At 40.7% G+C, this 23488-nt stretch overlaps 1 protein-coding gene and 1 pseudogene across 3 annotated transcripts in view; one reads left to right on the forward strand and one right to left on the reverse strand.

Moving 5' to 3' along the window:
* Csgalnact1 (chondroitin sulfate N-acetylgalactosaminyltransferase 1) overlaps positions 1-23488 on the reverse strand; it is a 200952-nt gene that overhangs the window by 147137 nt on the left and 30327 nt on the right. The window lies entirely within an intron of this gene.
* On the forward strand, positions 14737-23014 carry LOC150049376 (integrin beta-1-binding protein 1 pseudogene; annotated as a pseudogene).

The raw sequence follows: 23488 nt of genomic DNA on the forward strand, positions 1-23488 counted from the left end.
CAAGGCTAACGCTCTACCATTTGAATCACTTTTCCCTGGCTGGCTTTAAACCATGATCTTCAGATCTCTGCCTCCTGAGTAGAAAGGATTATAGGTGTAAGCCACTAGAGACCAGCTCCTAGTCCTACCTTTTAGCATAACTTCCTATGTTTTCTACCATTCTGCCTCTATCACCAAAGCCTCCCTTCCTAACTCCTGCCTTAGAAATCTTTCTCACACATCTACTTCTTCCTATCACTATTGTCATAGTTTTGTGTTCAGAGCAGCCACGATCACCTGGCCTCAGGAATCTCTTCCTCTTTTATATATTCAACAGCAACTCTTTCCTACTTTCCCTGGGCCAGTTTTCTATGCTTACAATCCCCTCCACCCCCATGAGAGCTTCTGGACCATTTTCAGCTGACCTCTACAATTTCAGCACAATCTACTGCAGTGCCTTATGGGTATCAGAATCTCAGTAACTATTTATTGAAGTGGATAATGTTCAATATTCTGCTTCCAAAAAAAATCAATCTTACCTCTAACTACAAATTGTACAACTTTTAACAAGCAGAAGTTACTGCAGCCAAGTTAGATCCTGAACAATTCCACTTTCGTTTATTAGAGTTTTAAATATTAATAAGAAAATACCATTAAATATACATGTGTATGCATACATAATACCCTCCAAAGCATCAGATCTCTGCCCTGTATTGTTCTCACGCCATCTCCGAAGGGTCAGAAGAAGTATTTATTTTTTATAAAGAAAAAAGAAAAGACCAACCAAACTAATAAGCATGGGTGATCTACTTTAAGACCTGAATTGGTTCTGTGCTAGTGAAGATAAGAAAAGTAGAAAATAGAAACCTTTTCTTTCAAACAGCTTGTCATCTACTTGCAGGAAAATGAAAAAGAGAGATAACACATGAAACAAGTAGAGCATATGTGCTTAAAGTATTTTCATGCTTTCTAACTTAAAATAGATTGAGACAGATTCCATTTGGATCCTAACAGTAGTCACATTTTGGCCTTTTTGGCTAATGTCAGTGACAAACATGGTCGCCCTGAGTTGTGCCAAGTGTTTGAGGACATTCCACAGGTGCCAGAGGAACTCAAGGGGAGTGAGGAGGGATGAGACCTGAATCATCCCAGAAGACCATAAAAGAAAGTAGGACTCAAAAGTGGCATTTGAAGAAGGCATGGAGTCTGATGTGCAACCAGGAAAAACAGACCTAGAAAGGGGAAAGCAGAAGCAAGGTTTGGAGGCAAACCTTAGCCTTCCTTGCACAGGTTACCGAAGAGTAAGTCAAGGGACCTACATGATGGGCTCAAGAAAGATAGCAAAGATGATAGGTAAGGAAGGCAAGGATAGGTTCAAATCCCAGCCATCAAGCAGTCCCAGAACCCACACCCAACCCCAAAGATCTCCAGAAATACAGACAATCTTCTTTACCTTATTGCCACAAGGCTTTGATTCTTCCCTTTTCAATAATTCATTCAACTAGACCTAGATAGATCTACATGAGGAATTGGTATGCAATAACATCTCTTAAATCTTTTTTTTCTAATCACAAAGGTAATCTATATTTTATTATAGGAAATTCAAAAGAAAAAAAAAGAACCAGAATTACCACATTTTCTTTATTCACTCCTCCCCCCAAATACAATCTTTGTTAGGCTCTGCTAATATTGTTCTAGTTTATCAGGGACACAAATATAAACAAAATAGATAGAATTCCTGCCCTTGTTACAAACAAGTAGATTTCCAAGTGTGTTAGCAGCTGATGGATGCTGCAGAAAGACAGACAGAACTGGTAAGAGCGCTGGAAGCGCAGGAGTAGGGGGTGTAAGATAGCTACAGAATTTTATTATAGTAGTCAAGGTGGATCATACTGAGAATGGAGCATTAGCAAATTGAGACCATACTGTTTTATAGGGGTTGGCACTTATTATGAGTCTATCACCAAAGCATTAAATACTCTTTTGCAATATGATTGTTGAATGACGACAGAGAATTCCAGCTCATGAATCCACCACATAAAACTATTCCACTCTAAGAGGCAATTTGATTTTCTCTTTTTTGAGAAACTATTATAAACAATGCTCTATTTTCTTGGGGGAACTGTAAAAATGTGGAATGGCATGGAATTTAGCGTACAGACTGTTGAGACTCATGGTAGGTTTTAACTGCACGGGGCAGCCAGATCTTAAAGCATTGTGCCCAAGTCATGTCTCTCTCCGTCTATCTGTCAAGGTTCATACCACCCACACATAACCATCTTTCCCTCAGGTTCCCAAAACTTCTTTCTGGTTTTCCCATCTCTCTACCACCAGCTCTTCTCTAACAAAAACCATACCATTAGCAGAGAATGTCTCCCCTAGACTCCTACTTCACACAGCAACTCCTACAGAGAGGAATGTGCACTGAATACCCACTGGATTAATAAATGAACAAAAATGAATGAGTACTCATGAACCATCCTGCCTTTCGTACAGCCTAGGAAATGTATGGAAAATTTTCCCTCCCACTACTCAGAGGAGTGAGTCATATCTCAGACATATTTAGCACCTTCTTAACTAGGTGCCAAAGTATCACTCTCACAATGCCTGGGGAACCCTGGAAACTACTATACAATCTGGAAGGCTAAAGAATACGATTAACTAAGGGCTAATGGGATATAAAGACAAGACAGAAAACACCTCCACTATCTCCCCTCTTTCTGGACACTTAAAGATGACAATTATGCAGTGTCTGACTCTTGAAACATAAATGAGAAGTACATTTTAGTAGTTTATAAATCACTATCTTAAATTGCAATCATAGCATTATTAAACTACCACTTTTACCTAAAATGAAATTTTTATACTGTCAAAAGCAGAAAAAAAGTCTAAAAATTGCTTGAATAATATTTAGCAAAAGAGAAATTACTACATTCCAAAACCACAAGAGAAAAATACATCAGTGGTTTCTCACTAGATCTAGTTTGTAACAAGGTCACGGCACTGATAAAAACTTATTTTGTTGTTGAGACAATGGGAGAATAAATTGTAACAGTCTCAAAACCCTCCTTCCTAAAGCCAACTTTCAGAAGTTGGAAGCAAAATCAGAAAGCCAACTCCAGAGTTTTCATTTATAAGATAGGCTTAGGAGGAACAAGAAGCAGCCACTTTGGTTCCACCGTGTGTGAGGACACACACAGGATAGCAATGGCTCTTTCCGTGGAGGGCAATCCAGGCGGCCATCCCTCCCCTGACTACAGAGGGACTTGAATGCAAGGATCCAAAGTGGTTTGTCCATAATATGCATGGATATCAGAGGCCTCTCTTTGTTCCCCACAGGGAAAGAAGGAATGTAGTGGTGACAGAAATGAGTTCTGTGTGTGGATAGGGATGAGCTAGCAAAGAGGAAAATGAACTATGCAAACAAACAAAAAAAAGAAAGAAAGAATCAATGTAAAGGAGGGGAAGATAGGTCTAATGCATAAACCCATAAAACCAAAGGCAGCCTTGGACAGGCCTTAGGATGCTGAGCAGGAAGGAAATGAGGTTCTACCTGGACCAGTGTGGGCAGGATAGCCTGTTGAGTGGATACACTCTCCATCCCTCACCAGCAAAGTAAGATGAGCAGCCAATATATGAGGGGAATGGAGAGATGCTAGGGATTCAGGGAGGAAGGAAACGTTCATCATGAGGCCTGAGTGTGTAGGCAGGGACACAGTAGAGCAGAAATCCCTGAACCATTTTCAGTTGTAGGCAGTCATTTCCATCTGAGCATTCTGAGGCTGAGGGATGTGTGTGGCAGGCTAGCAGAGGTCGCAGCAAGTCTGTTTTGTGTCCTGAAATGTTTGCATGAAGGACCTTGTAAACAGGCTAGGGAGAGGAAAGTTCATAACCCAAAAAGTCTTCATACAACAGTGACAGAACACAAGAAGACAGTTGTTTCTTTCTTTTAGAAATTGTTTTCATTTTGTCTTCATAGCTGAGCGGCAGTTGCTAGTAATGCTGGAAGTAAACACAATTCAGAAAAGGTACATAAGCTTAATAAAAGATCCCGTAGGCCCTCCGTTCATTAAGAAGAGAAGATTCAGAAGTAGAGTTGTGACTCAAGTGGTAGAGTTTGAGCTTTTGAAAAACAATGATCCAAGACAGGGTAGAAAGGATGAATGTCAAGGGGAATATCCAACCAAAGGATCCAGAAAAGTGTTGAATCTACTTTCTCTGATGTATTCCAAAATCTCTCATCCTGGGGCTTGCACCCTTTTGCTTGGCTTTTTCCACTCACGGCTGGCAGTTTACCACTGGAGCCACACCTCAGCTTCATTTTTGTTGGTTAATTGGAAAGAAGAGTCTCTCAGATTTGTCTATCCAGGCTGGCTTTGAAACTCAATCCTCAGATCTCAGCCTCCTGAGTATTTAGGATTACTTGCATGAGCCATTGGCAGGTATGGAAAATCTTTTTGAAAGGAATTTAAAAGAAAGAAGAAATTCTATACTTTGATCCATGAAGTTAAGTACTATAGAACATGAATCGGAATTCTCTGGAATAATAGACCTCTCTCCAAAATGAAGGGTTATGTAACGCGGTAAGGAGAAGGAAACCTGTGGAGGGAGAATTTCTGGTTACAAAGACAACTGTGGACAACAATGGAAACCACTACAAAGAGTGATCCCCATGCAGGCTGGGCCCACCCTGGAGAACTTTACATGTCTATTGTCATGTAATCCTGTCACAAGAATTAACTAGGTCATATCATTATCCCTGTTTTATAGAGGAACAGAAAGCCACGCAGACATTATGCAATCCACACTCTAGAAGACAAACTCTGCAGTGCCATCATTATGCAGAAACTCTAGCTGATAAGGAAATTCAAACCTGCTTTAACGTCGTTTTATTTAAAACCAATAATCTAATTTCATGTACAGAAGGTTCTGGAAAGGGGCCACCAGGAATGTTGATCGAATGACTCCTGGGGCATCTTTAAGAAGCTCTGCCTGGTACTGACTCTCTGGATGATCCAAAGGCACTCCGTGTGGGGCTGGCTGCAGAGGAGATTTATACAAATCATCCCACATGCTTCAATCCTTGGCCTCCTCTTCCGAGGAAGAGAAGGCTAAAAATGAGAAAAGTGGTTTAAAAACAGAGGCATTCTGAGCTGCAAGAGACACCACACACAAGCTCAGACTAGACTTCACCCATCTTCTGAGTCTGATATACACAGAGCACACTTCCAATGTAAAAACTCTAAAAATAACAGTTACCATGACTAATCTGTTTTGTTCTGAAAGTTCACTTACAAAATTCGTTTTCTGAAACTAGAAATGCACCTTTCCATAGAAATGGGGCTTTTCACCTTCTTCCCATCAGGCCATCTATGCTAGAAAAAGGAGATGAAGAGCCAGGAGAGCTAAGGAAGTAATTCCAGAGAGACACAGTGTCAATTTAGAAACCATCCTGGGAAATACACATATGTGTTTGTGAATGTACATGTGTGTATACATGTATGTATATATGTGTGCACATATATATACGTATATATCCTACATACGCCACAGTCATCATGGTTGTCAGAATAGGCTTCATAATGGGTCATGTCTCTCTCCCTCCTGAGACTGCATTGCAGGTTGTCATCATAACAGCTACATCTTAGATTAGCATCTGAAACACCCCAGTACAAATTCCACAGCAAAACATTTAAGCATCAGTCTCTCAGTATGATGATTGGAACTCATAGACCTCCTCCCATGAAGTAGAGAAGTTAGGATATAAATATACTATTTGTGTCTTATCCTTTGTTCCATTCACAAGTTTTGGTTTAGAAGAAAGTGTCACTATTCTGAAAGAGATGCCCAACTGAAAGTGGTTCTGCATATACCCAGAGCCCTAAGAAACACATATTACCAGAATTACTGAAATTCATTTCATAGAGCAGTTAATTAGCACAAATTGGAAACTGGGTTATATTACTCTATGTCTGTATACCTTAAACCATTTTCACACTAATGTGAATAATTTGTGAACTATTGCTTACCATTTCTCATATGTCAGGGGGAAAATGGCTCCTAAAGACTAGTTTGGGGGATAGAATGCCACTACCTTATTTACACTAGTCAATGCTTTTTAAGCCTTAGAAAGAAAAAGACCACAGATATACAGTACTGCTAGTACTGTGTCCATTATAACTATAGATCACAAAGCAGGGAAAAAAAGATGATAATCTTTCAATTGCTCACACTTTAGGCCAATTTCATGTTTAAGTCATAAAATGGGAAAGTGACTGAAAGAGAGATTATGTAACCATGAGAGGTAAGCCTAGATTTCCGATGAAGCCTAAACATGCACCGGCCTGTGAGACACCTCAGAACCAACTCCCTACTCATTCTACTGTGCTTTGCAAGTCCATGATTTTTTGAGCTTACAAAGGTGCTGTATGATCTATCTCACAATCACCTCCCAGCATCTCTCTAAGATAAGTCCTTCTTCCACCATGTTCCAGATAATCAGCTGATGCTCTTGAGAGGAAACAGCTCTGACTGGATCACTACTGATCCCTCAGAGACTTCATGAAGCTCTCTATGCCCTGGGATTGTCTGTGAGCTGTCTTATTTTAACCAGTAACTTGAGAAAACAGCTGTGGGCCAAGTCTTTGAAGTCAGGGTGATGTCGAGGATCCGAATCTATATGGAGATCACTGGAGATGGTTGTGCCATCAATGGAGGTCACTGGAGATGGATTTTATGAAAATTCCTTTGGTCCATTGGTAAGCAAAATGGCAGACAAAGGTAAATAAGAACTCTATGTTATCCTATGTACTGGATCCTTCCCTTCACCTGACATGTTTTTAAAAGAAAATGATTGAAAAGAAGATGGATGCTCACTTCCTCATGTTACTACCCTTTCTTTTACCTTTACTCAACTAAGCTTTCTGAAAGTATTGTGTGTTACTTCTCTCTCCATCTCATCATCCCCCATGTATTCCTGCTAAAGTCTGACCTTCATCTCTTACCACTCTAACAAAACTGCCCTTGCCGTGTTTGCTTAGTCCCACAAAATGTAAATCTGGCATGGCCATTGTTAATTCAGTATTGACCTAACTGACCCAAGAGGAACTGACATAGCCAAGAGACTATGTAATTGTGGACAACGGTGCAGCCCTGCTCCATACCCAAGTGACCAAAAGTCTTTCATTTGGAAACCACAGTTTGGCTAAGTTAAATGTTAATCAGAGACTCTCTACAGGGTGTATTTGTTTTAAAGCATATCAAATTCTCTGGCTTGCCACTTAGTCCATGGTCCACTGGACCCTTCCCTTCAAAGATAGCCCACCAAGAGGTCATAGCAAAAGCAATGTCATGTAATGTCCAAGTCTAAGTCACAAAACACTGCATTTATATCTCTGTACCTGAAAAGTTCCATTGCGAGAAGCATGAAGACATCTGGCCCTCAGCCCTTGCTAAGCCCCTAGTCTTTAGCTGGTGTCCACTGGATAGCCAGGTAACTACTGCATGGAACCTAAACCTTCCATGCCCAGCTGTTCCCAACTGCCTACTTCTGATTTCAATAAATAACTGGTTTTAAGCCACTGTTTTGAGGAAGACAGGATTATATAAGTCTCTCACTTCTACTTAAAAATTCTCAAAGAAGGATAACATAAGGATGTTCTCTATACTCAAGTGCTAAATAAGATTTATAGAACATTGATTTAGACTGAGCTCCTATATTAGATCCCAAAAGACCAACAACAATGGAGTCCCCCACATTCAAGCACCTTGCAATCAATTCAAAAATAAATTGTTGTTTTTCTTGAATCTGACTTCTCAGAAATCAGGAAAGATGAGAGCTAGACCCTCACATGGGTCATGTTTAGCCAATACAATATGAAAGTTAACTCTGCTTTGACCTTTATAAGGAAAGATAAACTTAATAGCCTAATAGTAATCAATCTACTTTCTAAATTATGTTTTCTTGTTCTTGCTCAGAGCACATTATAAAAGCCAGCCAGAAAGTTCTGCTATGCCCAACACAGTACCTTCTCTTAATCTTTAGATAGGATGTTTCTCAACACTACAACCCACTAGTAATTAATCATTGTTGATTTGTGTGCTCATTGGTGTTTTGAAGTATGGGCTCACAATATAGTCCATGCTGGCCTGGAACTTCCTAATCCAACCCCTCCAGTGCTAGCATTACAGATGTGGACCATCTCACTTAGTTGGAATTTCTTACCTTTGTTTCTTAATATTTTTTATTAGTGTTAGGTAGTTGTATAAAGGAGTTACCATTCAACAAAGCAGTTTATGAATACAATGGATCTTAATGAGTCTCACAAAACTCGCAATACTACATTCTAAAACTACAAGTTGAATAGAATCTTAATAAGACTTGATTCTGATAACAAGGTTGCAAGCAGGTATTTACTAGTATATTTCCTAATATTGATTAGGCAATTAATAAATACAAAATTTGGAACCAATTTCTAAGGTTACAGAAAATGTAAGTTTGTAGATTTATCATTCAGAAAGCAACATTAACTTATTTCATTTCTCTAAAATTTTATTATTCTGATTACCTATATTATACATATTCATTCACAATCAAATCTAGATTCTAGGATATAGATTTCTCTATTTGGGGTCTTGATTCTCTCTTTCTACAAAGGAAACAAAACAAAAAGCTTTTGTATGTCTGATCTATGAAACCATTAGACAGTAAAAGACCTCATGTTTCTCTTCACTTAGAATCTGGCTCCAGTTTGGATCAAAATGAAAAACTAGAAACCATACATAAAACAGATTTTTCCTCTAAAAACCAAGCCCACTTGTAATAAACCATATGAGATATTCAAATTTGCTTGATCATAATAGAGCTGCTTAAAAATACATGGCTAGAATTCACATTTTCAGATTGCAGATGAAGCAATAAAGATACTATGAATTAGTAATGAATGTGTGATTAAAATCTAATAGAGAAGGAGGGGGTGGGCTGTAGACCTGGTATCCTGCTCTTTTGATCACATAAGCACTAGGTCCTCTTGTTCAGTGGATAATTTGAAATGCTAGGTAATATCTGTTGGAAAATCATCAGAGATCAAAGATGAAGAAAAATAATCTTATTCTGCCAAGATCACTGGTAACGACCACAGGAATCTGCCTCTCATGTGAGAGGCAGGCTTATTAACCATTCCATTAGTTTATTAGGAAACAACATGTCAAGACACAGGCACCCCTGAGGGGGAAAATGGAGGATTGAGGGTGAATCCAATGCCCAGACTCAAGAAAACCTCATACAATTCATCTGCTTTTGCCCATGGCCTCTCCCTGATTGCTGCCAACTCTGCCTTCCCAACCTCACAGCCTCAGAGAACCTTGCCAGCTACAGCTAACAGGGGCATTTGCACTAAACAACTAGCAAACAAGCAGGGTCTATAATAACCTCTCATCCAGAGTAATGGCTGTTCAGTTTTACTAGTAAAGCCCTGACAATAGTCCAGACCTGACTATCAAGCACAGGTAACTCGAGTGATACCAACCTCTGCCTAATAATGACCTAGTCATTTGGCCATGAACTAGAGACCTCTGTTCCTCAGCTGAAGGATACAAGTAATATTTCTGAGCACAGCGCTGTGAGGAGCAAATGTGTTCACATACAGCCTCTCCATCTGTGTGGCTGGACTCGCAGTACTATCTAGGAACCAGTAGGACGTGCAAATCTCTAGGCCCCACTCAAAATCAGCAAAATCATAGATGGAGTGAAAGGTCATGGAGGTGGGAGCCACATATATTTTAAGAGACTCTCCGGGTGATTCTGATTCCCATCATGTGGCAGTGTTATCATTGTTAGAAATTGTTTATCCCATCCCTTCTCTGCAATGCAGATAGCACAGTGTTCCACTTATAACATGCTCCATGTCTGTGACCTTAGTAATGAAGATGGCGAGACACTAGAGCTGACTCAAGCGGCAATTTTCCTAACTAGAATGACTAGAAGAAGAGAGGGACCAAAAGATGCCCTAACCAATGGTTGAGAACTTGTATGACTAACTCAGTAGAGTGTCCCTTCTGAAAGTACAAAAGAAGGATTTTTTTGTAATACGGAATTTATTTTTTATATCCCTCATAGTACAAATTTTCATCATTCCTGGAAAAAGTTTCAGCAACTTAAAGAGGAGGCTAAAATCCTTCGGTCTTAAACTTCCCAGCTGTCAAAGGATAAACTTCCGATCATTATACATTACCCACATCATGATATTCTGCAACACAAAACAAACAAGGGGCTTTGCCTTTTCTATGGTTCTCACTCGATGGCTCCAGATATTCTGGGATCCTTCACATAGATCCAGCTGTTGGCTTCTGGTAACACCACCACCCTCTTGCCTTCGACACATCAGCCTTTGTGGTTGTAATGGTTTCCTTATGGTGTTAGCCTCTGAGTGATCTCATCTGCCCTACATGGACTTTCAGATCCGCCAAAGATGTTCATTACTAAATCCTTGTACTATTTGATGGCTCAGGCCATGACAAATGCTGCTTCCTTTTCCATCTTCAGTCCTAACCATGCTTCACCAACTGCTATACCACTGGGGACTTCCCTTGACTTTTTCTCATCCCCAGGGAACTCATTTCCTCCTAGATCTATACGTTTTACTTACTTGTGATAAATGCATGTTGCCATTAGTCCATTCAACTGTGCCCTGGAGCCAGATAGTCTCCAGTGATATCTACCATCTATCCATCACTGCCATTAAGTGAGTGTCTGTTAATCAGGCAAAAGGAAATGTTGGACTTGAAAAATTCATACTCACCTGATCTTTTCACAACTCTTCCTTGCTTTTGGCTACAAAGAGACAGCAGATGTATAAACTTGAGTCAGAACACAGTGTTCTAGAAAATGATAATGCTTTTGGCAATACCCACATAAGTGCAGTAAGTACAATGTAATGACAGTCTTCCCCTGGCACTTCTCGTTTTAGAGAGAGATTGGGCCTGGTTTCAAGTCCTGTGTTCCAAAAGAAAGCACTGAATTATCCTCAACAACCAACCTTAGGAAGCTCAACTCTCCTAATGAATGTTTCAGAAAGTCAAAAACAACAGAAAATAGAGACAATTGCAATCAACCAGTATCATGATGTTACTGAGTTAGGATTGAAGCCAGGACCAGAGAAGGCAGAGATTTTTCCTGAACAGACAGCCCAGTATCTGTACCTGAGCAGACCACACTGTGGCTCTTGAAAAGGGTCTGTTGGGATTCATGAGATCTTCTAGACTAAAGAAGGTGAGGAATTCTTTTCAATGTGAAGTAAACTGCTAGCAGTGGGCTTATGAGCCTTTCTGCAGTTGCTGACTCGCTCCCAATGTGCTCTTAGGGAAATGCAGGTAGATATCTTAAGAAAAAGCACAGTAACTGCCAGTTATCTTAGCTACTCAGGAAAGGATCATGAGTCCAAGCCATCTTTGGCAAAAAGTCTGTGCCATTCTTTATCACTAATTAACCAGGTTAAAAAAAAGTCAGAAGTAGAAGTATGGCTCAAGTGGAAAAGGTACATTAATAAAAAGTAAAGACATACTCATAGATATCCATGTTGTTTCCTAAAATATTCTACTGCACACACAAGATTCCCCAAGAGTCTTCCCAAGCAGCAAAGATGGCACATACAGGCATCAAGTGTGAAAAGTAGTCAAGGTCCCACCTACTCAATAGTCTGGAAAAAAAAATATCCCAATGAGCCCATGGGGCAAAAGAGAGTCCATACAGTCTGTTGATTTGCTCACTTGAATTCAGAAGTTGAAAGGTTCTGGGATTTTTAAGAACATACAACTGTTAACAATGATGTTGAATCCTAATAAAATCTGTCTATATTAACACCAGTGTGTAACTCAGTGCATTTCCAAGATGCATTGTTAATTTCATAAAACCACTGACTGAACTTAAAGTTTCTACATAAGTGGAAACAATTTGAATCAGAGTACTTTAAATTAAGTTGGATTTCTATAATTTCTTCCCTTCCAAGTGTCTGGATGGTTTCACCCCTGAAAAGTCTACAATTCAATGACCAAATTTTAGCATTTGAGTTTCTTACTGGTTCCTCACTCTTCTTAGCCACTACCTCTTCATGGGATTAGAGTGGTTTTCACAATTTCTCTTCTGGCCTCAGTTTCTTTTTTGTAAAGTGAGAAGGCTAGGCTGAGTCAGAAGTCCCTTCTCAGTCTAAAATGCTCCAATTAAATTACACCATTGATTCAAGAAAAGAAAAAGATATCCAACCTAAGGAATGCAAATTTAAGTCAAGGCAGAATTAAAGCATGATTAACACACACACACACACACACATTTTTAGACTTCTAAAATGATTTGAGAGGCAATCTTGCAGCTAAGGGCAGAGATGGTAAATTAAAAAGAAACAACAATAGCAAATTGAAGGGATGTGAGTGATTTAGAATCCATTCCAAAAATTACTAATGTATCACATGATGCACCACACATGGTTTTTAAAAAACTGGAGTCAAAAACTTTTCCCTTTAGTACAGAAGATGTGGTAATAGTTCTAAATGATCTCACCTGACAAAATTTGAGAAAGAAAAAAACATCAAGCATTATACTACATGAGATTTCATCCTGTCACAAATATTATAGCTAAGAAACAATAGCATTTTTATTTATAAATTTTTCTTAATAAAATGAAAAATGCGGCTGGGAGTTTGGCCTAGTGGTTAAAATGCTTGCCTAGCATACATGAAGACCCGGGTTCGATTCCTTGGTACCACATATATAGAAAAAGCCAGAAGTGGTGCTGAGACTCAAGTGGTAGAGCTCTAGTCTTGAGAAAGTCCAAGGCCAGTGCTCAGGCCCAGGACTGGCAAAAAAAAAAAGAAAAGAAAAAAGAAAAATGCTCAGGAAAACACTCTGAATATAAGTTTTAAAGACCTTAAAGATCCAAGGCCAGTAGCAAAAAGTACATATGCAGACATAGACCTACAAATAACCTTTTTTTTTTTTAAATTTGTAGAAAGGACTGCTTTTGGCAAGTTCCAAGTTTAGCTATTGTGAATAATTAGATACCTGTGTTCAGGCGTACTACCCAAGGAAATTTAGGGAACTAATCATGTGAAAAGGATTTGATCCGCAACCCAATTCATAGTTCAATCTATAACCTTATATAAACTAGCAAGTGAAATACTATATGCCATATATTAAAGTCACTACTCAGCTCTTCTGTCCAATAACTTGGATTTAGGAGCAAAAGTAACATGTTTGAATATTCAGATTAGAACACTAGTCCATTATATACTTTGCATAAAAATTCAATGCTACCTAATAATGTACACACAAAATTTTCTAAGAAAGTAGCTCTTAAGTATTCTCATTTAGTGCACACACACACACACTCTGTATAGTAATTAACTTGATTATGGTGACTATATCACAAGGAATAGAACATCAAGCTACATACCTTAAAGGATTTAAGCTGCAGGGGTAGTTTAGTGATAGACCACAAGGCTCTGGACTTGATTTCTATGCCAGAGAAAGAAAGGGAAAAAATGGAAATGGAGACAGGAAGAGGAAGAAGGAAGGGGAGGATGGACAGAGGAATAGATGAATGAAGAAAAAAAGGAGAAAAGAAAACTAAATGCTTAATTTAGTAATTCTACTTCTTGGAAACTACCATAAGATACTATATATTTATTCAAATGCTTACATACAATGATTTCATCAACATCGGGGAAAAATTGAATCCAATTTAAATGCTCTAAAATTGTTTTATAGTTCATTCTCATGCATCTGTTCAATTACATAATTTTGAAGAATTTTCAGAAAGTAAAAGCTCTTGTGGTAAATTTTTAAGAGAGAACATTTTAGGAGAAACTTGCAAAAGTTACATACTGTTATTTTACCTTTCATATATTAGTAGCACTGCAAAACTAAGAAAACATTCCAAAATGTTGACAACAGTCCATGCTGAATGAAAAGGCAAGGTCAATTTTCCAGTTTCTTCCAAAAATGTCACCAACAACCTTGTACTACCTGAATTCCAAAATCCCAGAATCTTTTCCCTGGTACAAAGACAATGGCAAAATTACCCTCAGAGTAAATGACAGCATGAAACAAATCAAAAGGGAGAGAGTTATCCGCAGCCCTCTGTTGATGAACTCACCAACCCTTCCCCAGGTAATACTGAGTGCATTCAAAGTGGAGAGAATTGACTTTGTGTTCTGAAGGGATTCAGAACCAGGGCAGAGTCCTTGGCCTGAGCCTGACCCAGTCTGATTCTCTCTCATTACAAGCCATTTCCTCCCTTTCCTCACAGGAAGCATCACTTCCTAAGAGGAAAACGGTGGTGAGATCGACAAAAGCCTCAGGGAGCTTTGGGGTCACCACAGTGCAGGCAGTTAAACAGCTGAGAAATGTGATCACTAAAGTCAGAAATGGGAAGACACTCTGAATCACAGGTAGAAAGAAGTGTCTTTCCCAGCCCCGTGTCCACAAAGTACCCGGAGCTCTTAGGTTAGCCTCCAACCATAAAGAAAGAAAAAGAATCATATGGGGGGAAAAAGGAGATAAGAGCAGCCCAGCCATGTGGAGGCCAGGGGCCTTTCATGGGTGTGAAACATTTTGTGATGAGTCCTTACATGCCTTCCTCAACACACAACAACAGTCCCCAGGCTTTTGAGATTTCACAAAAGACAGACTTGTAGCCTGGAGGATGAGTGAGACAGGAAGAAGGGAAGTAAGGAAGTTCCCATTCCCCATCAACATCCCTATGGATGACCAACTTCATCCAAAAGGTAGCTCACAAGAAAAGTATCAAGCGGTTAAAAGGATTTGGAAACACTGATTATATCAACGGAAATGTGGTTGTGCAACCAACGCTGTCAAAGGAAATACTTGTGGTAACGCCAGGACATTCTTGGTGGGTTGACAGATCAAGCAGGTCCATGTGCAAACACATCTTATAATTAAGCTTAGCAATTACAACTTTTAAATCCCAATGAACTGCTCTGTGAACTCAAGGACCCCGTAAAACCATAGTTGCCAACCTATTTTATTCCCTTTCATGTAATTCAAGGTAATGACAGACATGTGCAACAGGTCAGAGACAGGAAGAAGATGCTGCACAGCATTCAAGATGGAAGCCAATGTCATTCTTAGTCAATTACTACAAATTAGCAGCTGGGGAGATGTTATTTTGGAGAAGGGAGTCCTCTGTAACAACAACAAAAAAAAGCATGCTGATACAAACCAGCATGCTTTGTAGAGTAAAAAGAGTCCCTATTAACGATTGCACAGAGACCACTGACACAGAGACTGTCACAGCCAACGCTGGTGTGAGTCACTATTCCTAAAGGGCCACACAACACCAAAGTGGACCAATATGGTATGTTTACTGGATATTCTTTTATAACTATTACTAATGGAAAAAACATTCCCTACCAAGAGAAGATGAGCTGCATAGAGAAGCAAACAGAGGGAAGGAAGATCAAAGCAGAAGAAAGCACTTCTATTGGTCCTTAGGTCTTAAATAAAAGGCTCAATGAGCTTCCGATGAGGAGACTCAGAAATAGATGATCAGAATGCAGAGAAATTAACAGGCAATTTCAAATGACCCTAGGGCTAGGAAGGAATTTCAGAGTCTGCTGGAGAGGCGTGGGGACTGTTTGAGAAGGGATGGTCAGGGATGGCCTCTCAGAGGAGGCGTGACCTGAAGTTGGATATTCAGGTCCTATAGATGGAAAGCCAAGTTCCCCTGCAGCTCTGGGCTGAGCTCAGAGCTGAGGCAGGGAGGCCTGCTGTGTCTAGAGGCCTCTGAGAACATCCACTCCATTCAGGCACCCAGGCAGATGCAACCCAGGCTGAGTTGGGGCTACAGCTGATGTAACTAATTACTTCCACTTCTCCCTTCACAGTGTGCAAGATGGCCTGAGTTCTCCCCCATGGGAATATTTCTAGGACTCTATCCTAATTATCAACTTAATCTCGATCCCTGTAAATGATCTGTGACTTCTGATTTAAAATGGGTCTTAACTATATGTATACATACATATATATTATTACAAAAAGCCATAAATTAGTTATAATTGTCTCTGCCAGTGTATAAAATGCATAATTAAAAATTAACACACCATGACAATATATGAGAAGTAGATAGGGTTTATCACCATGTGTCGAGAAATAATCATCTGAAAAACACAAAAAAGAAGTAATTACTGGCAGAGAATTCATTCAGCAGCGCAGATGCCTGGTTTATTTATTTACAGCCCAGATTGCAAAGCTGTATACAGGAGAGGTGTAAAGAAAGAGATAAGCACTCTGAAGGATTGCATGCCCTGGGACTTCAGATATGCCTTTAGAAGGGAGAGAGGAGAGCAGAGTCCATTCCAACGGGAGCCATAGTTTCTTCTTCATTTAAGAAGACTGTGAAACAAACATTAAAAAACAGTAACATTTACTCATTGTAGGGAATAATGGGTAAGGGCCTGCTGTATTACTATACTCTGTGCTTTTCTACTGGGAAACAAATGAACAAAAAAAAAAGAAAAGAAAATTTCTAGTTTCCAAGAGAAAAAATGTCCAGTTTCCAGGAGAAAAATTCTTCCTTTAACACTTCTTGCAAATGTGGTCAAACTAGGTAGGAATGCCATAATTACTTCTTCCTGTTACTGTCTGCTATTTTTGGAGGTGATGCTTTTGACATTGTTAGCATTATGCTCTTAAATTAATACATGAGATGCAAAAGCAATACTAAAAAATACTACCTGGGCCTTCTATTTCATATTGTCCTTTACTTCATTGTAAAGCTCCTCTCCAGATTTCTCCGTCTGTTTGGCTTCACTCTGGGCTTTAAGTCTTTGCTCCAGCCTCTAAGAAGGTCTGTTCTGTGTGCCTCTCACAAATTCCCTGTGGCTCCATGTCTGTCCTGATGTGGGGTGGGGGGGTAGTTGGGTAGGATCCATGGGTGTCCACTGGGGTTTTGATTAAGCCTTGGTCTATGGCAGTGCTTGTTGTAATGGGAGGGAGGCGTTTTCTTGATAAGTCTAGTCTTGAATCCAGCTGGAAAATCAGTTGCTCTCTGGAATTTGAGATTTTTTTTCCTATTCTCTTTCCCTGGCTCCTGTTGAAATTCATTGACTTGAAGAATATAGTATTTGTTGCCCCTCTGCCAAAGAAAAGATTTTAGAAGGCAGGGGAGACAGAGAAGAAGGGTGTAGGCAGTTTCTCTTCCCCACCACCACCCCAGCTTCTATTTCCTTTTCAGTTCTGCCCCATAAGAAGGTGTTCCCTAAATACTTTGGTCTTGGTTGTAACTAACTGGTGAGACTCAGGAAGGAAACACCTACATGAGGTGCACAGTCTCCATGTTTCCAGCCCTTGGGGCTTCACCAATTCTCCAGCCACTCCAGCTGAACTCTTCTTTTGCTTTATTATAATTTATCTTCTCTGCAAAGTTGCACCAAGGGAGTTTCAATTCAAGAGATCAGAATAATACATCTTGACCAATGGCACCCCCCCCCCACCATTCTCTGCCAACTTTCCCAAAACCACCCCTAGGAACTCTTCTCAACCACATTGCCAGCTCCTTGCCCAGGTGAGTCAGTGCTGTACCCATTTCACTGTACATCAGGCCTGGCAATCCCAGCATTCCCCAGGGGTCACCTGCAGTCAACCTGCTGCCTATCCCACTTTCCGTTATTGTGCAGTTGGGAGGGGAGTTCTTCCCAGCTCTTTCCAACCTCTACTACTCTGACTGGAAACCAAATGACTCTTTGCACTTTCATCCTATTTTGTGCACCAAGAACAACCTTCCTGCTTATCTCCAAATGTCACAATCCACCTCCAAGGATTCCTCACCTATTAAAAGCATTCCTCATCCCTCATCCATTTGTCACTTCCCCTTCCTACAGGCTCGGAGTGCTGCACCTGTTTGCTTTCTATCAATTAGCACAACCCATCTGGCAGGTAATGGATCTCTCAATATGTTTTACCTTACCTAATAGAAGAAAAAGGGATTCCTGGAGGGTCCAACTTGGCTCACAATTACCTAATTCCTATATATGTGCTGATCTTATATCTCAAGCAAAACCATGCATTCTATGATAATATGGTACAAATACTTTTCCTTTACCAAAAAAAATTAACATTTTCCTTTTGCATTTCTTTTTACTGTTCTCTACCCTCCAAACAATAGAGAAGGTTAAAGTCCTCCCAAACCTTTTCTGCCAGATTTTAGACAGCGATCATAATGAGATATAATTAAGGATCAGGGGTCCTTTATGAAATCCACAGTTCCCTCTCAGTCACTTCATGGTCTTTGGAAAACAACTGCAATCTCTAAGCCTCAGTAGAAGTAAACAGGGGGAAAATTAGCACTTCATTCACAGAATTGCTGTGAAGATTCAGTGAGATAATGTGTACGATAGCCCCTACATAGAGGTTAGTACTATGGTATAAATACCATTTAAGAAACAAATTGCTTCTGGCAGAGAGGAAGGAAGGGGTTAGTTTTTACCAAATCCCAGTTACAACGCTCAGTGCTTCTGTATTCTCTGCCTAACTTAAAACTCACAATTAGTATATACATAGATATAGATACAAAAATATATGTGTGCTAGTAATTTTTACCATCACTGTGGCCAACACATAAGAACAAAGGTAAGAAATCCCATATCTTGGTTTTGCCCATCACAGTGGGGGAGGATGTGGTGGAACAGAACAATTCTTATCACAGAGGCCAGGAAGCAGAGAAAGGGAATACAGGAGGGGGTGAAGGTAAGCAATAACCCGCAAGGACTGGCCTTCCCATGACAGACTCCTCCAATTAGACCCTCTGTTTTCAATCACCTCCAATAATGCCACCAAAGTAGGAACCTATCAAGGAAGGAGTCTGCTCAGTTAAGTCAAAGCCCTCGGGATCAATTGCACAGGCAACACTACCACAGACACACTTCTGCATTTCAACTAATCTCCACATTTCTCAACCCAGTCAGCTGACCATGAAGCATACCTATCACGGTGACTGTTAATCTCAGGAGTCAGGTGAGATACAATGACTTAATCACCGTGGGTCTGACATACATAGCAGTGCCTTTTATGTTCTTCTCATAACCATATAAAAGATGGTAAGTTGGATGAGCTAGATGCTGTCTTGTATGTGCAAGGCGCAGAGTTCAATCCCAGTGCTGAAAAGAAAAAAGCATGCATCAGACACCAGCGGCTCATACCGTTAACCCTGGATACCCAGGAAGAGAATGTCACACAATGCTAGCTATCCATACACACTTTTCCTTTCTTTATGAATAAAACTTCAACTTTGCTCCAGGGAGCCATGTATCTTCTTTAAAAAGACTTTGTCCCTGATCAGGGGGTGAGGAGGCTTCATGATAAGAAATACACAAGATATGATTACTGTCTTCTATCAGGAGGAAATAAGGAAACTGAGAGGAATAATAGCACAATCCAGCTGGCCCATGATGAGCATGTCAGCCACAGCTGGGGTGTTCAGAGAGGCCAGAGGAGGGAGAAACGGCTTTGCACTAAAAGCATTTACATTAAGCTATGTCATACAAAAATAGCATATTTATCCCTCCTATAGAGACATTGCAGTCCAAGAGAAAAATATCTGTACCAATAAAATGGTACCAAGTGCATATCTCAGTGGGTACTGCTGCATAGTCACTGGCCAAGTCCCTTCTCCTGCTCCTGGAAACCATCCAGGCAGGGCCATTCCAGCTAAGGAAACACACAGTGCATGAAAAGCCCTTTTCCCAGGTCACACTGGCCAGGCAGGAGGCACCAGTCCCAGACACATCCACCAAACGTTGCCACCAAGCCCCTCCCTCCTTGCAGGAGGTGGGCCACCATGCAGTGATCCCATCAAGGTTGGCACCCAAGAACCAAGCTGAGGAAACCTGTCATGTCTTCCTCTCCTAGCCAGGGCTCAGTGGTCAGCAGAGATAGCAAGACTTAATCCCAGCTGGGCCCCAAGTCCCTGACTCAAGGCAAATGCAAATGAAAGAGACAGGCTTTTGCAGTCAGGACACCAGGCAGGTAATGAGGCAGCTAGCTGCCAGGTGCTTTTGGACTTTCCTCCCCTGAGGCTCCCCTTAGGATTTTCTATTCATCATTTCCTATTTAGTGTTTTCCATTTAGTTTGAAGTGTCAAAGCCCTCTGGAACCAGGCCAGGCACCTTGCCAGGGGGATCAATGCTGTCATCCCTCTAAATCTGACTGCCATGGGGCCCCTTATCCTGGTCTGCACCCTTACCCCAAAGGCCGCTTGGTCCTCCATGTAAGCAATATCTTGGAAACCACAAAACTGGTCCTCTGGAGACACAAACAAGTCCTGCCTTCCCTATACTAAGGAAGTATAGAGACCATCATTCTTAGAATGACGCTAGCAGTAACAAAGGCACAGTCTTTGACAAATCAACAAACTTCAGTGATTGTCATTTAAGAGTTAAAGTCAAGATGAAAGCTATGTCTTCTTCTATTATCAGTTGAAAAAAGCCTTGCATTACACTGAAAACACGCTTATGTCTAATGAGCTAGATGACATATGTAAATGAACACTTGCAAACTTTTGGCTTTGGCTATTGCTTCAACATATCTAATGCAATGGAACATTAAATGCATTACTGATTCCAAAGAAAGAAAAAGAGAATTTCCCTGATGGTGGTCCATATTGGTAACCCCAGCTCCTCAGGAGGTGATCATGAGTCCAAAGCCAGCCTTAGGTGAAACAAAGGTAGTAAGATCTCATCTCCAAAAGAGAATAAGAGCCAGACTTGGTATGACAAGCCTGTTATCGCAGTTACTCACAGGATGGAGTTTGAGAATGTCATGATTTCAGGCTAGCTAGGACAAAAGTTACAGGAATTGCACCTTTACTGACAAGCTGGGTAGAGTGAAGCACACCTATATTCCCAGCTACAAAGGAACCATAGGTAGAAGAATCATGGTAGGAAGCACAAAAATCTATCTAAAAAAGAACTAATGCAAAAAGAGTCAAGGGCTAGAATGCTTACCTGGCAAGCATAAGGCCCTAGGACTTTGACCCCAGTACCACACAACAACAAACACACACATGCACACCACCCCACCCCACATCCTAGTACAGACAACATAAAAATCAAATCTAAATTATCACAACCATAAGATGCTTTCAAAGGCTGGCTATGTCAAGTAAGCAAATAAATCTTCAAACAAGCAAACCCAGACATTTTGCACTGAATTAATTGATTCTGGCTTAAATTCCGCTCGAGAAGAATCTTGCTTACACTTCAAATTAGTTGAAAGTTAGTATTTATTTATTTATCTTTCTTAATTAGGTGAGAAATGGTTAGAAAAGCAATAAGAAGCCTTGAGGCTGCTGCCTGATTCAGGATTTTCTTTCTATATTTCCACACAACACTGTGCCAGGCACATGTTGCTCATGGATAAATGAATGAATTGCTCACTTGGCTGGTAGGGACTTATGATGGATATAGATACCACAGGCCAGGCTCAACAGGAAAATTGAGACCTGGGGAGATTAAGCACCCAAGGTCAAAGTAACCTCAGGTAGCAGGGTTAAGATCTGAATGCAAATCTGACCCAATCTGACTCCCACATCTCCTGTGCATGGTGGCAGTATTAGAGAGCAGTGTGCACCTGCCATCTGGCCTGTTATCCTGTGGGAGTCCCACAGTGCTGGTGAACTTTATCTACAGTCCACTGTCACTAAGGAGCTTAGCAAACCTAGAATTGCTGTGTTGTCACTCAGAGAGAGTGGCCAGGCTGACCAGGTTAGGTGTGAGAAAGACACCCAATCTCCTTCGGTGGTGGTAAATCCCATCCCAGCACAATTTTCCCTATTGGTAAGATCTGCAAGGAGGAAAGCAAGTCACTCTTAGAACGTTGCCGGGGAAACGAGAATGGGGGTGGTACAACTGTGTCACCAATATCTTTGGAGCAACTAGAATATTTGGATTTTCCATGCTGCCATTCTCTGCCACCAAACTCTACTCTGGGGATAAAGATTAGATGGGCAATTCCAAGGTCTTTTTCAACCATCTCTGCCTTAGAGAAAACCTCTCCTACTTGCATATCCATTTAGTCAGGTGTCTTGAGAACCCTGCCTCCCCCATGTCTAAAGAAAACTCTGATTCAAAGACTCAATAGACCAATCTTCACATCCCTTACGTTCAACCCTTATAACAGAGGAGACGCTTGATTTAACTGTTAAGAAGCTAGCGGGGGCATGGCCTGGCGGATGTGATGGGGGCAAGCTAGAAAAGATGGTGCTGGAGTCAGTTCTGAAGTAGCTGCCCAGGCCACAGGGGTTCCCCAACTTCCAGCGAGAGGCTTGGATGGCTCCCCTCCCCCCCCTGCTTCCAGGTTCACAGACCACTCCTCTGGAAAGAGCTGAGCAGGCTCCTGGGAAACCTTGGTGTGCTCTGTCTGTGGACAGGAAGGGTCATGCTACGGTGAAAAACCTTCCAGAAAGGCAAGAAGTGGCCCAATAGCAGCAGTTCACAGAGCAGTGAAATGGCTGCGAAGAGCAAGTCTGTAGATTCCAGCCTCAGGTATCTGTCTCCCGAGGGACTTTCATCAGTCTCGACACTGACTCCACCAAAAGTTCAGGTCAAAGCAACAATCATTCTGATACCTGTGCAGAATTTCGAATACAGTATGTTGGTGCCATGGAAAAACAGAAAGTCTCTGAGGGCAAAAGTCTTGAAGGATCACTAGACCAGATAAATTATATAAATGTTGCCCAGAAAGATGGAAAGTTGCCTTTTGTTCCTCTGGAGGAAGAATTCATTATGGGAGTTCCAAGAATGGTATAAAAGTGTCCACATCGGATCGATATGACGCTTTACCCAGGCCCGCTCTGTACTTAATCATCTGGATGGCGTGTTATGATGCGGCCTGGGCGCAGGCAAAAGCCTGCTGGCCCTCAAGACCATGAATGCAAGCAACCAAGAGTGCAGCCTATGGGTTTACTGGTGCAGCAGCCTGGAACAAGCTCAGGCAATCTGCAGGGTGCTCTCCAGTGCTAACCTCTGAGAAGTCCTGAGTTCTGCATCAAGAAGAAGCCAACTTCATCGAAAGACAGCTATTTTCTAAGTCACCTGCTCTCAGGCTGGCTGCTGAACCGCTATGTGAATAGGAAATGATACTCCAATGCCGCGTTCCAAAAATCTTCATTATTCTTTACATTAAAATGTGTCTGAGACAAGAGAGAGGACTCAATATTTGCATACCCAATGCTATAGACATGGTATTGGAAATATAAACGTAACTACATAGACATAAAAACCCATGACTCTATAGACATGTTTTATTTCATAAATTAATATGTAACTATTATATACAAACCCTTAGGCTAATTTTGATTATGTTCTAAACACTAAGTACCAGTGATTGTATATAGAGATTCCCTTCTTGAGCACTTGTTTGTTAAACATGTCTTTGAAATATGATGTAAAAATCAATGTTAATAAATTCTTTAATAAAAAAATGTGTCTGAGATCTGAGGAT

This window comes from Megascapheus bottae, chromosome 20, assembly GCF_031878675.1.
Source record: "Megascapheus bottae isolate mThoBot1 chromosome 20, mThoBot2.hap1, whole genome shotgun sequence".
Classification (NCBI taxonomy): domain Eukaryota; kingdom Metazoa; phylum Chordata; class Mammalia; order Rodentia; family Geomyidae; genus Megascapheus; species Megascapheus bottae.